The sequence below is a fragment of the Mus pahari genome, chromosome 21 (assembly GCF_900095145.1).
Source record: "Mus pahari chromosome 21, PAHARI_EIJ_v1.1, whole genome shotgun sequence".
In the NCBI taxonomy this organism is placed as follows: Eukaryota; Metazoa; Chordata; class Mammalia; order Rodentia; family Muridae; genus Mus; species Mus pahari.
Window position 1 is genome coordinate 50473491 of NC_034610.1, and position 14902 is coordinate 50488392.

Sequence of the window (14902 nt, forward strand, 5' to 3'; positions counted from 1 at the left end):
TAGAGTTCTTTATATATATTGGATATTAGTCCCCTATCTGATTTAGGATTGGTAAAGATCCTTTCCCAATCTGTTGGTGGCCTTTTTGTCTTACTGACAGTGTCCTTTGCCTTACAGAAGCTTTGCAATTTTATGATGTCCCATTTGTTGATTCTTGATCTTACAGCACAAGCCACTGATATTCTGTTCAGGAATTTTTCCCCTGTGCTTTTCCCAACTTTCTCCTCTATCAATTTCAGTGTCTCTGGTTTTATGTAGAGTTCCTTGATCCAGGTATACTTGAGCTTTTTACAAGGAGAAAGGAATGGATCAATTCGCATTCTTCTACATGATAGCTGCCAGATGAGCCAGCACCATTTGTTGAAAATGCTGTCTTTTTTCCACCTTTGTCAAAGATCAAGTGACCATAAGTGTGTGGGTTCATTTCTAGGTCTTCAATTCTATTCCATTGATCTACCTGTCTGTCACTGTACCAGTACCATGCAGTTTTTATCACAATTGCTCTGTAGTACAGCTTGAGGTCAGGGATGGTGATTCCACCAGAAGTTCTTTTATTGTTGAGAATATATTTTGCTACTCAAGGTTTTTTTGTTATTCCAGATGAATTTGCAAATTTCCCTTTCTAACTCTGTGAAGAATTGAGTTGGAATTTTGATGGGGATTGCACTGAATCTGTAGATTGCTTTTGGCAAGATGGCCATCTTTACTATATTAATCCTGCCAATCCATGGGAGATCTTTCCATCTTCTGAGATCTTTGGTTTCTTTCTTCAGAGACTTGAAGTTCTTATCACACAGATCTTTCACTTGCTTAGTTAGAGTCGCACCAAGGTATTTTATGTTATTTGTGACTAATATGAAGGGTGCTGTTTCCCTAGCTCCTTTCTCATCCTGTTTATCCTTTGTGTAGAGGAAGGCCACTGATTTGTTTGAGTTACATTTATATCTAGATACTTTGCTGAAGTTGTTTATCAGGTTTAGGAGTTCTCTGGTGGTGACAAGACTTTCTTATATCTATAACTTTGTTCTGTTTCCAAAAATATTACATGAACATAGGATACAATATTGAGTTCTAAAAAATTACATGCTATTAGATTTGATGCAGAAAACAAAACAAAGAAGTCCTCAGCTACAGTTTTAGCTCAGTGCAATTATAGTGAGAAACTGTTCAAAATGAGACTGCAACACAAAGAAATCTTACTGTCACAAACTGTCCAAAATGAAGCTATAACAGAAAGGAATCTTGCTATACTTGTTTCCTCACTCTCCCAGGCTCAGAAGTTAGGCATGTACAGCTGTCATTTTACCATTGCGCCCTAGCCACACAATCCTATCGTCTCTTAGACAACCCAGTTACTATAAGCCACCTTTAAAATAATTCTATTTCTGCTAGCTGTCACAACTACTAATGCCTTAGTATCTTTCCTGGCTAAAAGGAACTCAAGAAAGTAAGTTCTATTATATTGGGGAAATCAGGGTACCATAACTTGAAGGAACAAGTCACAACACATTAATGAATGCATACATAGTCATGTTCAACTAGCTTTCCCTACCCCTGTACAGTCCAAGATCCCTGCCTAGGGAATTGTGCTGTACATGATGTATTGAATCGCCCCCACCTCAATTAACATAATAAAAACAGTCTCCCATATACAGAAGCCCTTCTCACAGGTGATTACTAAGGTTAGTGAGATTGAGTATTTTTGCCTAGTGTGTGTCCAAGTCTTTCTGGCTTCCACATGTGGCTGCTGAGAGTCTAAAGCAAGACAATAAAGATCTGAATGTCTTTAAATGTGAGAGGCAGTGTTAAGCATACTATGTTAAAAAGAGCTTGCAAAATTCTACTTGTTTCAGACACGGTGTCCACTCTAGGTGCTGTATCAGTTCATTGCATATTTCTTCTTCACCCCTACACGTTGCTTTTCCTATCTTTTGATAACTTTCCTTTTCAAGATTTACATTTTGTTTTACCTTCTACAGTGTGATATTTTCAAAACATCATCTCTATTCATTCTGACTTGTTGTTCCTATTTGAACATCCTTCATCCCAAGCTTCCACAGCCATTCTCACTATAATTTATACACATTATTACTCAGACTTGACCCCACTTGTCCCAACTCCCTTTAAGTACAGTTTTTAAGAGACCACAAATAATATTCACATTGTAGTAGGCTCTCACCAGAACTTCCAAGTCTGGTACTCGTGGTTTATGTTCCTGCAGTACTGTGTACACATAACTGGAAATCAATGGGAAGTTAATGGAAAACAAATACCACAGGGAGACTCAGGCACTGCACATAATATTCTTACAGAGCAAGAGAGAAAACATTTTGAGCAAATGGCTGAAAACAAGTTTGGAAATTTGAAGATAAATGGATTGGTTGTTTTTATGATGCGTACCTTTAGGGAATCTATAACTTGAATTTGGGTTCAATGTGCTTGAACTTCTTCACACTTAAAAAAAAAAATGCCTGTTGGGAAAACATTGAGAGAAGCATCTTGATTGAGTCAATTCACCAGGGCATACAAGAAGGTTCATATATATTTTCATTCTCTGAGTTATATGAAATGAGCTCTGAAAGGTCTGAGTACTTCTAAAATCATGAATATAATGAACAACTAAAATAGCTCTGCTTGCTTGAGGTTGATATGGACACAGACACACCTATAACCAGGAAAGTAGACTAGATTCAGCCTCTTCCATACTCCCATTGACCAAATGCTGTTCTTTAGAAATCCATGGGATGAGTTCTGATAGAAAGTGCAGCCTGGCACGGTAATACAGGTTGTCATCTCAGCCACTGAGCGATGGAAACAGGGAAATTACAAATTCTAAGTATGCCAGCCACTTAGTGAGGTGCCATCTTAAACTAAAACCTTTTTTTAAAGGTGGGCTGGAGCTCAGTAGTGGAGGAACATCTGCCTAGCACACGCGAGACCCTATGTTCACTCTCTAGAACGACCAAGAAAATCAATTGTTAATGACAAATGAACTGTTTATAAGCATTTGCTGAGCATGTTACATGTGCATAATAGTTTGATGTTATATATTTTAATTAGTCATTCAATGATTGGTGCCAAGGCTTCTCGAGTCAGAATTTAAGATCCACAGGCAGATAGGTTTCTGTGCCTGTTCCATATATGTTACTTAAGTATATAAATATCTAGTCCTTAAAGCACAGTGCCTAAAACACTTAAGCACAGTGTTTATATAATGAAAGTAATCCAATGTTCCTCCTTAAATTAAGTATAGAAAGCATCCCTGCCATTATACTATTACAAGTTAGCTATGGAGCCACAGTCACCCTGATACCTAAACTAAACAAAGACTCAGCAGAGAAAGAGGACTTCAGACAGATTTCTCTTATGAATATTGAGGCAAAAATATTCAATAAAATACTCACAAACTGAATCCAGGAACACATTAAAAACATCATTTCCAATGATCAAGTAGGCTTCATCCCAGGGATACAGGGGTGGTTCAATATATGAAAACCCAACAGTGTGATCCAACATATAAACTCACTGAAAAAAATTCACATGATCATTTCATTAGATGCTGGAAAAGCCTTTGAGAAACTCCAAAACCTCTTTATGTTTTAAATATTAGAGAAATCATGGATAAGGGGACTATACCTAAATATAATCAAAATAATATAAAGCAAGCCAAAAGCCAACATCTAACTAAATGGAGAGAAACTTAAAGCAATTCCACTAAAATCAGGGACAAAACAAGGCTGCCATCTCTCTCCCTATCTATTCAATATACTACTTGTATTTCTAGCTGGAGCAATTAGACACCTAAAGGAGATTAAGAGGATAGAAGTTGGAAAGAAAGAAGTCAGAGTGTTGCTGTTTGAGGATGATAAGATAGTATACATAAGAGACCCCAAAAATTCTACCCGAGAATTCCTAGAACTGATAAACAGCTTCAGCAAAAGGACTGAATACAAAATTAACTCAAAGAAATCGGTAGCCCTCCTTTATACAAATGATAAATGTGCCAAGAAATTAGGGAAACATCACCCTTTACAATAGCATGGCTAATATAAAATATTTGGTGTACCAAACCAAGCAAGTGAAAGATCTGTATGACAAGAACTTCAAGTCTCTGAAGAAAAAAAACTGAGGAAGATATCAAAAGGTGGAAAGATCTCCCTTGCTCATGGATTAACATAGTGAAAATGACCATCTGACCAAAAGCAATCTACAGATTCAACGTAATTCCAGTCAAAATTCTACTGCAATTCTTCACAGATCTGGGAAGAACAATTCTCAACTTCCCAGGATAGGTAAAGTAATCCTGACAATAAAAGAACTTTTGGAGATGTCACTGTCACTGACTTCAAGCTGTACTACAGAGAAATAGTAATAAAAACTGCATAGTATTGATATAGAAATAGACAAGCAGATCAATGGAATCAAATCAAAGACCCAGACACTGGATTTTTAGCAAAAAAAAAAAGCTAAAATCATACAATGAAAAGGAAGAATATCTTCAACAAATGGTGCTGGTCTAACTGGATGTCTGCATGTAGAAGAATGCAAATATACCAATATTTATCACCCTGCGTAAAATTCAAGTCCAAATGGAACAGAGATCTCAACATAAAACCAGACACACTTAATCTAATAAAACAGAAAATTGGGAGTAGCCTTGAACTCATCAGTACAGGAGACAACGTCCTGAACAGAATACCTATGGCTCAGGCATTAAAGTCAAGAAGTGGGACCTCATGAAACTGAAAAGCATCTGTAAATCAATGGACACTATCATTAAGACAAAATGATTGGGAAAAGTTCTTCACCAACCTTATATTTGGCAGAAGGCTAATAATCAAAATATATGAAGAACTTAAGAATTTAGACACTAACATTCCGAATACCCCAATTTGAAACAGGGATTCAAAGCTAAACAGAGAGTTCTCAACTGAGGAAACTTGAATGGCTGAGAAGCACCTATAGAAAAGTTCAACATCCTTAGGCATTAGGGAAATGCAAATCAGAACAACCCTGAGATCTCACCTCACACCAGTCAGAATGGCTAAGATCAAAACTCAGGTGACAATAGATGCTGGCAAGGATGTGGAGAAAGAGGAACACTCCTCCATTGCTGGTGGGATTGCAAGCTTGTACAACCACTCCGGCAATCAGTCTTATGGTTCCTCAGAAAATCAGACATAGTATACTACCTGAGGACCCAGCTATACCACTCCTGGGCCTATACCCAGAAGATGTTCAAACATGTAATAAGGACACATGCTCCACTGTGTTCATAGCAGTCATGTTTATAATAGCCAGAAGCTAGAAAGGACCCAGATGTCTCTCAATAGAGAAATAGATACAGAAAATGTGGTACATTTACACAATGGAATATTACTCAGTCATTAAAAAACAATAGCTTCATGAAATTTGCAGGCAAATGGGTGGAACTTGAAAATATCATCCTGAGTGGGGTAACTCAGTCACAAAAGAACACACGTGGTATGACTCACTGATAAGTGGGTATTAGCCATCCCAAATACAGTCACCAAATCCCAGATGCTATTGTGAATGCCGGGAAGTGACTGCTGAAGTGAGCCTAATACGGCTCCTGAGAGGCTCTGCCAGAGCCTGACAAGTAACAGAGGAGGATGCTCGCAGCCAACCATTGAACTGAGCACTTGCTCCCTGATAGAGGAGTAGGAGAAGGGACTGAAGGAGCTGAGGGGGTTTGCAGCCCCACGAAGGCAGCAACAGTGTCAACAGGTCAGATCTCCCAGAGCTTCCAGGGACTGGACCACCAACCAAAGAGTACACATGGAGGGACTCATGACTCTGGCCACATATGTGGCAGAAGATGGCCTTGTTGGTGTCAGTGGGAGGAGAGGCCCTTGCGTCTGGAGATGTTCAATGCCCTAGTATAGGAGAATGCCAGGGTAGGAAGACAGGAGAGGGAGGGTAGGTGGGGGGGGGAGCACCCTCATAGAAGCAGGGGGAAAGAAGGCAGGATAGGGGATTTCTGAAGGGGAGACCTGGAGACAGGAAAACATTTGAAATGTAAATAAGGAAAATAACCAGTTTAAAAAAAAAACAACTCAAAAAATGGAACATTCATTTATTGCTTGTTTGCACAGACACACTTGCATATGTGCATGCATCTGTACATAGCACATATGCTTAAGCCAGAGGGCAATCTTCTGGGAGCTTTATTCCCTTCTTCTACTATGTGGGTCCTAGGAAAGGAATCAGGTTTTCAGGCTTGGAGGCCAAGTGTCATCATGCTCTGAGCCTTTGCATCAGCCTCAAATGGCAGGCGCTACTTTCTTTCAAATGAAGGAATCCCCGTTGTCTCTGCCTCTGCAGCCATGGATACACATCAAAAGCACATCCAGCTCTCCATTCCTGTGTACAGAACCCCTAAACAGGCTGCTTATTTTCGCTAAGCCTACCCTCCCCTCCCATCCTCCTTTCCTGGGGCGATCTGGACTGCTTGGCAATCTACTGTTATTGTCTGTGTTTTGGCATTAGAGGGCAATCCAAGCCTACGTTTATATACACTGTCACAGCACTTTGGAAGAAGCAGAAGAGTACCTACCTATAAAGGGTACTCTGTTTACTCAGAGGCATCACCCTATAAGCCGACTGGGGACAAATGTTTTGTCTAGGGACAGACCTGTGATTAGGCCCACCAGGATGCTATATAGCCAAGGACAAAGTCACCCTGGCTGGACAAACCATGTCTCTATGTCATCGCTGTGGCTATAATACCAAGCTTCATGGCACCCTGAACCTACACGCATGCCATTGCCATCAGACCAAGATTTCACAGCTGTGCCTCTTACTTTAAGCTCAAGACCACAGGCAATGACTTACTAGGGTGAAATATGAATTGATTCAGCTTTGTGTCTTTCCCTGGCACTGGAACTAGTCTACAAGGTCTATGGGCAAGCCTAGAGTTGGGGGCATGGAGATCACTCAGATGCTAAGTTCTACCATTCTACAGCTAAGCTCCTGTCCACACTTGCACTTACTCCTATCAAGTGCATGGGTTCTCACAGGGCACTATGACACAGGAAAAGAAGGAATAAAGTCAGTCCCTTGGTTGCCTAGGTTCATATTGATGAAGACTGTGCTTAAGTTTTTTTAGATGCAGGATCTTGCACAGCTCACAGTCCCAATGAGAGGACAGGGGAAACTCAGGCTCATTCCAAGATTAGAAATTAGTCCAGCGCAAACTTGACTCATTCTAGCAGATAGATGTGGCTCTGCCTAATGCTGGATCTGGCCTAGAGGCTCTGTTAGTACAGACCCCTCCTGTTCTGTCAAATGCTGGTGTTAATGTGAAAACCCTGGTGCTGGACTTTAGAACAAAGCCTTTTGCTAGCTCTTCTGCCTTGGCTCCCCAGTGGGTGGAGTTGTGCTCCAAGCTCTGCAACACAAGGCTGGGAACAGACAGCGGTTGTAATTAGCATCTTCCTACAGCAATTCCAGCACTTTTTAGCCTGCCTGGCTATAAAACCAGTGGGGTTTAGTGGAAAACTTGGTTTCACTGGTTGGGCCTGATACAAGCTTTTAAGTCTATAGCCTGTATTTAAATCTCTAGCTCCCTCACAAGAAGTTATCTTTCAGTGTTCTAGGATCCTTCAAGGTGGGGATAGGTAATACCTGTCTTTCCTTCCTGCCTTCTATAATAGTCTTTCCATTTTGCTATATTAAAAAAAAAAAAAAAAAAAAAACACACAAGCAAAAAATAAAAATAAAAAAAAAAATAAAAAAGTCAAGCACTCTTGTCTCTTGCCTGGCTTTCTTGGCTCTGGTAAAGATAGTCTTTATAACTGTTCCCTTTGTTGTCTCTGTAGATAACATAAAGTCAGCAGGTTTTACTCAGGCAGCATCTTGCTCTGCCTCTTCCTGTTGAAATCGGGTACTAGTTTCATAATAAGAGAAAAGGATGAGAGATGACACAGCGACATAACACATCTGGATATATAATTTCTTTTAAATACAGCAAAAAAAATAATTTAATGTCTTTTTCAGTTTTCTGAATTAAAGATGAATTCATGCGTAGGAACTGAAGTAGAAAAAGAGCACTAAGTGGAAGCATTAATGGTTTTCCCTTTGTAAGAATTTCTCCATAATCAAATATAACCAAAATAAGACCAAATGAGAAAATACTGGCAGATACATGATATTCAAAAAGTTTGAGATTATAAAAGAACTTGAGCAAATAAGATGGAGAATACTTGTAATATGTCCAACAGTTCTTTTTGTTTTGTTTTGTGTTTTGTGTTTTATTTTCTTTTGTTTTGTTTTGTTTTTTTTGTTTTTTGTGTGTTTTTTTTTTTTTGGTTTTGTTTTGTTTTTTGAGGCAGGGTTTCTCTGTATAGCCCTGACTGTCCTGAACTCACTTTGTAGACCAGGTTGACCTCTAACTCAGAAATCTGCTTGCCTCTGCCTCCCAAGTGCTGGGATTAAAGGCGTGCGCCGCCGCCACCACCACCCGGCATGTCCACCAATTCTTAAATCACAACAATTGAAGTCATAATGTTTACAGTGAAATTCATCTCTATAATTTAAAATGATTTTTAAACATCAAAATATACTTACCCAATTACTCCATTACAAGAATGATTCATTTGAGTGTCAGTATTTGTAAATAAAGAGTTTCAGATATTTCTATTGTAAATGCATTGGTGCTTTGCCTACTGTGTCTGTTGGATCCCCAGAAACTGGAGTTACAGATAGGTGTGAGCTGCCATGTGGGTGCTAGAAATTGAACTTGGATCCTTTCATGGAACAGCCAGTGCCCTGACCACTTTCAATTCACATGAGCAATTAGCAAAAATTATAATGTGGGTAGAATAAGAAAGGTGTGCAGTTATAACTAAATGAAACATGAGTTAGCACGTAGCAAAGGACAAGGATCCCAAGAGGGGCAGGCCCACAGGCAGTGTCTAGTCATGTCCAGGGGAGAAGAGTTAATTCAGCTCGCCAGACCTTTGCTGGCATGAGAGAGTGGTGACAATAGGAGGTCCCCTGAGACTGAAAGATATCACGACATGTCATTTCCATGTTGCTGTCATCATTTTAGTTACAATGTATTTCCTGGTTAGTGGCTGAAGTATCTTTGGAGAAGGGGGTATTTTTCTGGCCAGAGTATAAGAGAAAGATAAGAGCTGTACAAAGAAAGATACTCAAAAATCATGGATTCCCCCTCCTCCAGCCTTTATCCAAATCCTGATTAGTGAATCTCTGTGAGGAGCGTCTCTAGGCCTGAAAATGAACAATCTGTAATGACAGTCTCCATCAGATGGTCACACAGGTGGAACATGCAGCAAATCAAAAGTCATGAAGCCAGGAAAAGCACAGATAAGGAAGACAAGAGTTTAGGATGGGAGACAGGTGCTCAGAGGGATGGGAGACAGGCGGTTGGTGGGGGTGGAAAGGATATTATCAAGCATGCATGGAATGCAACCAGAACCCATCGTACACATAAGTGAGACTGTCAAGAAACTAACACACAACAATAACAAAAGAGCCACCCAGGAGCACTGGAAGAGGAAAGAGGAAGAGGAAGGATAGGAGTTCTCTCAGGGCCAAGTACAGTTCTTCTTAACGGAGGGGAAAGCAAGACTTTGGGAAGAATATGCATATGTATCCACAGAGTGGAAAAAACTAGCTGCCAGAATCCTTCATAACGAAGATTAAAAACAAGACAGAGAACAACCTATTATTTTTCAGGTAACTTCAATATGTGCCAGAACAAATCTCAAAAACATTGGTAGTAAGACAAATTTTACAAATCTACTGTAGGGACAGAAAAAGAACAGGGAAATCAGACTCATAATGAGTAGTAATATAAATCAAAACTGGCTCCCAAATTACACAGATGATAGAATGTGTAAACAAAGGCAATAAATCAGTTAATACAGAGCCAGGCAAACAAGGAAAGATTTGAAATAGAGGCATTCATGGTACAAAAAGACAAAGTAAACCAGAGATGGGCAATAGTGCAAAAGCCATAAAATTCCAACACTGGGGGCTGGAGAGATGGCTCAGCGGTTAAGAGCACTGACTGGTCTTCCAGAGGTCCTGAGTTCAAATCCCAGCAACCACATGGTGGCTCACAACCATCTGTAATGAGATCTGATGCCCTCTTCTGGTGTGTCTGAAGACAGCTACAGTGTACTTAGATGTAATAATAAATAAATCTTTTTTTAAAAAAAAAGTCCTACACTGTAACTGACAGGAAAGAAAAAGCACACCGTTGGGGCTGGAGAGAAAGTTAAGACCACTGGCTGCTCTCCCAAAGGCCACAGACTCAGTTCCCAGCCTTCATCGCTATCTATAACTCCAGTTCCGTGGGAATCCAACAACCTCTTGTGGCCCTCACAAACATTAGATGCATGTTGTGCACATGCATACATGCAGGCATAGTATAAGTGCTTTCACTTATACATATTAAATAAATATTTTTTTTAAATCTTGTAAAAAAACTTACAACCCAAGTATGAAAGTTAAGATTAGAGAAAAAACTAAAAACTAAAGCTTAGGAGAGAGTCTCTGACTTCGATGATGCACTACTTTCATTGCTTTGGTTACGGGTTTTGCATAATATATAGCAGTAGAAGCTGAAAAAGAAAAGTCAATCACTGTCTTTCATCAAGATTGAATTGATAAGTTCTCTGAAAGAACTGTGTTGCAGACTGGGAATCAGAAATCATAACAGACGTATTTGCCGAAGGTAAAGTTTTTATATCACCAAAATAAACAGATAGGCATTTCATATTCAATAAGTATATGAATGAGAGAAACATCACCAACCAGTATGTGACATTGCTATCACTAAATACATAGCAAAAAGAATTAATGATGTCTAAGTCTGATGAGGCAAAAGAGTGATAAGACTGTGAAGTGATGGGTTTTTGTACACACACCACTGATGGGACTAGAAGTTTTATAACTATCATTTTGAAAACTCTTTTAGGCTTCTTTGTAAAATGAATTACACACTTAGTGCTTAAAACTGTCATTCTAGTTCTAAATTGTACTTAGGAGAACTCATAAGCCAAGAATGCCCAGCATGACGTCAGGACAATGAGCTGTAGCATGTCCGTACCCTGGAATGTTCTATAAAAAAAAAAAATGCCTCTTCTGAAGGTCATGTGTAAAGTATACATTTGTCAAAATACATAAAATTATAGAGTTAAAATGGATACATTTCTGGATAAAAATTAAAGATCAATAAAATTTCAAATTTTTAAGAGCAGATAGTCCACCTCCACAATCAAAGGAATTTGGTGCATTGGTCACTTTTTCTTGCTCTGACAAACAACTGAGAAGCCCAATTGAAGCAGGAAATGTTTTTAGGGATTCCTGGAGGCCAAGTTTTCAGTCTATGTTCCCAGGCTGTGTTTTAAGGGGCCTCTCTGAGGAAGCAGGACATCATAGCAGACTGTGGAACTGGTAGGGCAGAGCTTCTCATCTCAGTAGCCAAAAAGCAGAGAATGAGGAAGAGGAAGAATCCAGAAACCTTGTTTCCATGGAGCATCTTAGATGATGATTCCGCTAATAAGGTCCCACTTCCTAAGCATCTTGGCGATTCTTAATTCATCAATACATTGTCCACTGATGAACTTAGGACCCAGTCACCTCTCAGCAGTGATCCCAGATGTGGACCAAGCCTTCAACACCACAACAAAACTTTGGGAAGATGTTTTATATTCCAAATATGAATAAAACTGAGTTAGTCCTAGGAATGTGAGTTCAAGAAGAGGATTCAGAAATCTCACACGGCTTTGGCATTTATTTTCTTTCCGAGTAACCAACTCAGAAAATAAGACTTTGGGTACAATTTGAACTGACATAAAAATTAAGACTTTCAACACCAACTATCTGTACTAGCAATTATATCTGATACTACACCTGAGAATTATGAGGGGTTCATGATCAAGTCAATTCTGGTTTCAGATATGACCAACAATCTTGTATTAATTGTCTATAATTGATGTCTATAACGTAAGTCCCGAGATGCAGCAGCCCTTAAGGAGACTAGAGAAAGAGACCTTCCTTGCAGCCAGAACTGTTGCTTCTGTCTGTTTTTTGCAAAAGAGAGCTCCACCATAAACAATGGATAATAGCTATTGTGTGCCTTCGGAGTTTGAAAGAACCAGCATAAGGGATTGAAAATAAAAAGTAATGAGCAAATGTGAATGGATAAGAGTTTGAAATTGTGCTTCAGGTTACTGATTACAAGGAGTTGTCCCCTGCAGAGCATTTTCATAATCCTGAAGCCGAGATAACTCTTCTGTTGATACTAAGGACCCTCTGTCTCTAGCCACTCTACCCTGACCAAAGGGCTCACAAACGAAACAGTCAAGGCACCAGGTACAGATGCTATACATTTACATAGCTCTCCCTTAAACAAGTCTGTTCTTGCTATCACAATTGATGGCTACCTAACATGCTGATTCAGTTTGTTGGTGCCACTCCCCAAGGAATCTTAGAAACAAGTTGACTATTTCTATCATAGAAGATGAGCAATGGGTTTCATCAAAATAAACATAGATATTAATGGCCTTCCCTCGGTGCTCTACTTTTGTATTAACTACTAACCATGGGCTAAAGGAATGTTTGATTTTTCTCTGATGGTAGCTACTCAACTTCACCTGCAGCCAGAGACACACATACCATCCAGGAATGAGAGAAAGGCTCACTGCCATACAAATCATTTGCCTAATCATGTGCCACATCAGCGTGAGTTGGCTTGCATCAGACAACTATGGAGTACTGTTTTGAAAGTACTGAACCAGCAGTCAGTATGACACTATCTTTCCCCCAAAGCCAGAAGCACGTGGATCAAAGCATATAGAGCTGGAAATGGAGGCAGTTCCTGCCTCTCTCTTACTGGCATCTTAAGGGTTTAAGATGCCAGTCACAAGAATCTGAATTCTTCTTTTCAATATTTTAACTTTGTAGGCTTAGATATTTTGTTTTCTAAAACTAATGGAAATTATAGATTAAACTATACCATATAACATTGAGTTTTTTTATAACATAAAACCACCAGGAAATGAAGGATTTCCTGTACTAATTATAGGCATAATGATTATTAAAGCAAAGCAACAGTCAAAAAAGAAAAAAAATCCTACCTAAGAAAGGTAGTAATCAAGGAATTTTAAAAATATTTTCAGTATTAATGTGTCCAGTATCAGAGGCTAATAAAGGAATAGTTAACCTAATGAAGGCAAGGCTTTTAATCCTCCAACCCTTAAAACTTAAGTTTTACGATTACCTCATCAGGGAAAAATCAAGACCAGACACAGAAAGTGCTTACTAAAGGGGGAAGGAATGACTAGTAAAAGGAAGAAACTAAAGATACTAATTATGCATCTTACTAATTAGCAGAAATAAGGCCAATGAGTATGAAGTTCATTTCTTTTCCTATTTATGAAATACATATGTGTTATATATATATATATATATATATATATATATATATATATATATATATATCATATTTTGTCATTCCCTCCCCTATCTTCTACATCTTATAGAACGTGTTATTATTCAGGGCCTTATTCTTATGCTTCAGTCTGTAAGCTGTAGGATATCAAAAAGAAATTGGAACTGAGTGATAAAAAGAATAGATGCCAGCTAGAAACAGGGTGGGTCTCAGAACTTCAAGTCCACTTCGTGGAGAGGTGATAAACTGAACATGGTTATAACAGACACAGTAGTATCACACCCCAGTGCTTCTGAGTATGAATCATAGAATTTATGTGGAGACTGAGTTGGCCAGGTTTGGATAATACCAGGATGACTCTTAGACTGACGCCAGTGCAGCCCATCTTTTACCTTGTGTCTGCTTCGAAGAAAGGGTACCAGAAATTTTATCATTCAGAATCCCCTTAGGTGGACTGCTTCAGACTGAACTGAGTATGACAAACTAGCACAAAAACAAGGCATCAAAGAAGAAAGGGCATTCTTTTCTAGAAGCAACCAAACAAACACACAGGCAGAGTTGAGATTCTCTACAAGGAATTCCAAACCAGACGTCACGGTGTTTCATGTAGAACATCTGATAACCACATCTTAGAGATTCCTGAGAACTATGAATGCTTCCAGATGAGCATTTAAGAACCCCTCCTAGGAGCTAGAAAGATGGATCCGTGGTTTAGAGTATTACTACTCTTGGTTTTCAGTGCCTACATCCAGTACCTCACACTGTCTTTAACTCCAGCTCCAGAGGATCTAGTGCCTTCCTCTGGCTTCTGCTTGTCATGTCCATATGCATACATATCATACACATACGTATCACATACAAAAACACATCACATACACACCACATCATATACATGCACACACACACATTGCACACATAAACATAGACATAATTAAACAGAAAATCTAAAAGAATCTTTTCTAGGTCACCTGGCCACTGGCAAGAATGGGTAGGCTTTCCTGACAACCCCAGAGAAAGCTAGAATTATATTTACAATTTCAATAGAAAAACTATTCCTATTGAAATAAACAACGTGGCTTCTGATTTCTTGACTAAAATCTACCAATTCAGTTAAACTCCCCATTTTGGAAATGGTTAATTGTGATAGAAAAGTATCATGAACCCTATCAGCACCATTCTGGTACAGTCCTGGTTTAGCATTCATACTGTATAATTGAATTCCTTAAGTTCTATGTATATGGAGAACAAAAGAACTCTTACCTTACCTTAAGAGTTAATTGAAGAGCCATACATGGTGATGCACACGTTTAATCCCAGCATTCGAGAAGCAGAGGCAGGAGGATCTGTGAGTTTGAGGCTAGCCTTGTCTACAAAGTGAGTTCCAGGAGAGAGAAACACTGCCTTAAAAAGCAAATATATATATATATATATATATATATATATATATATATATAT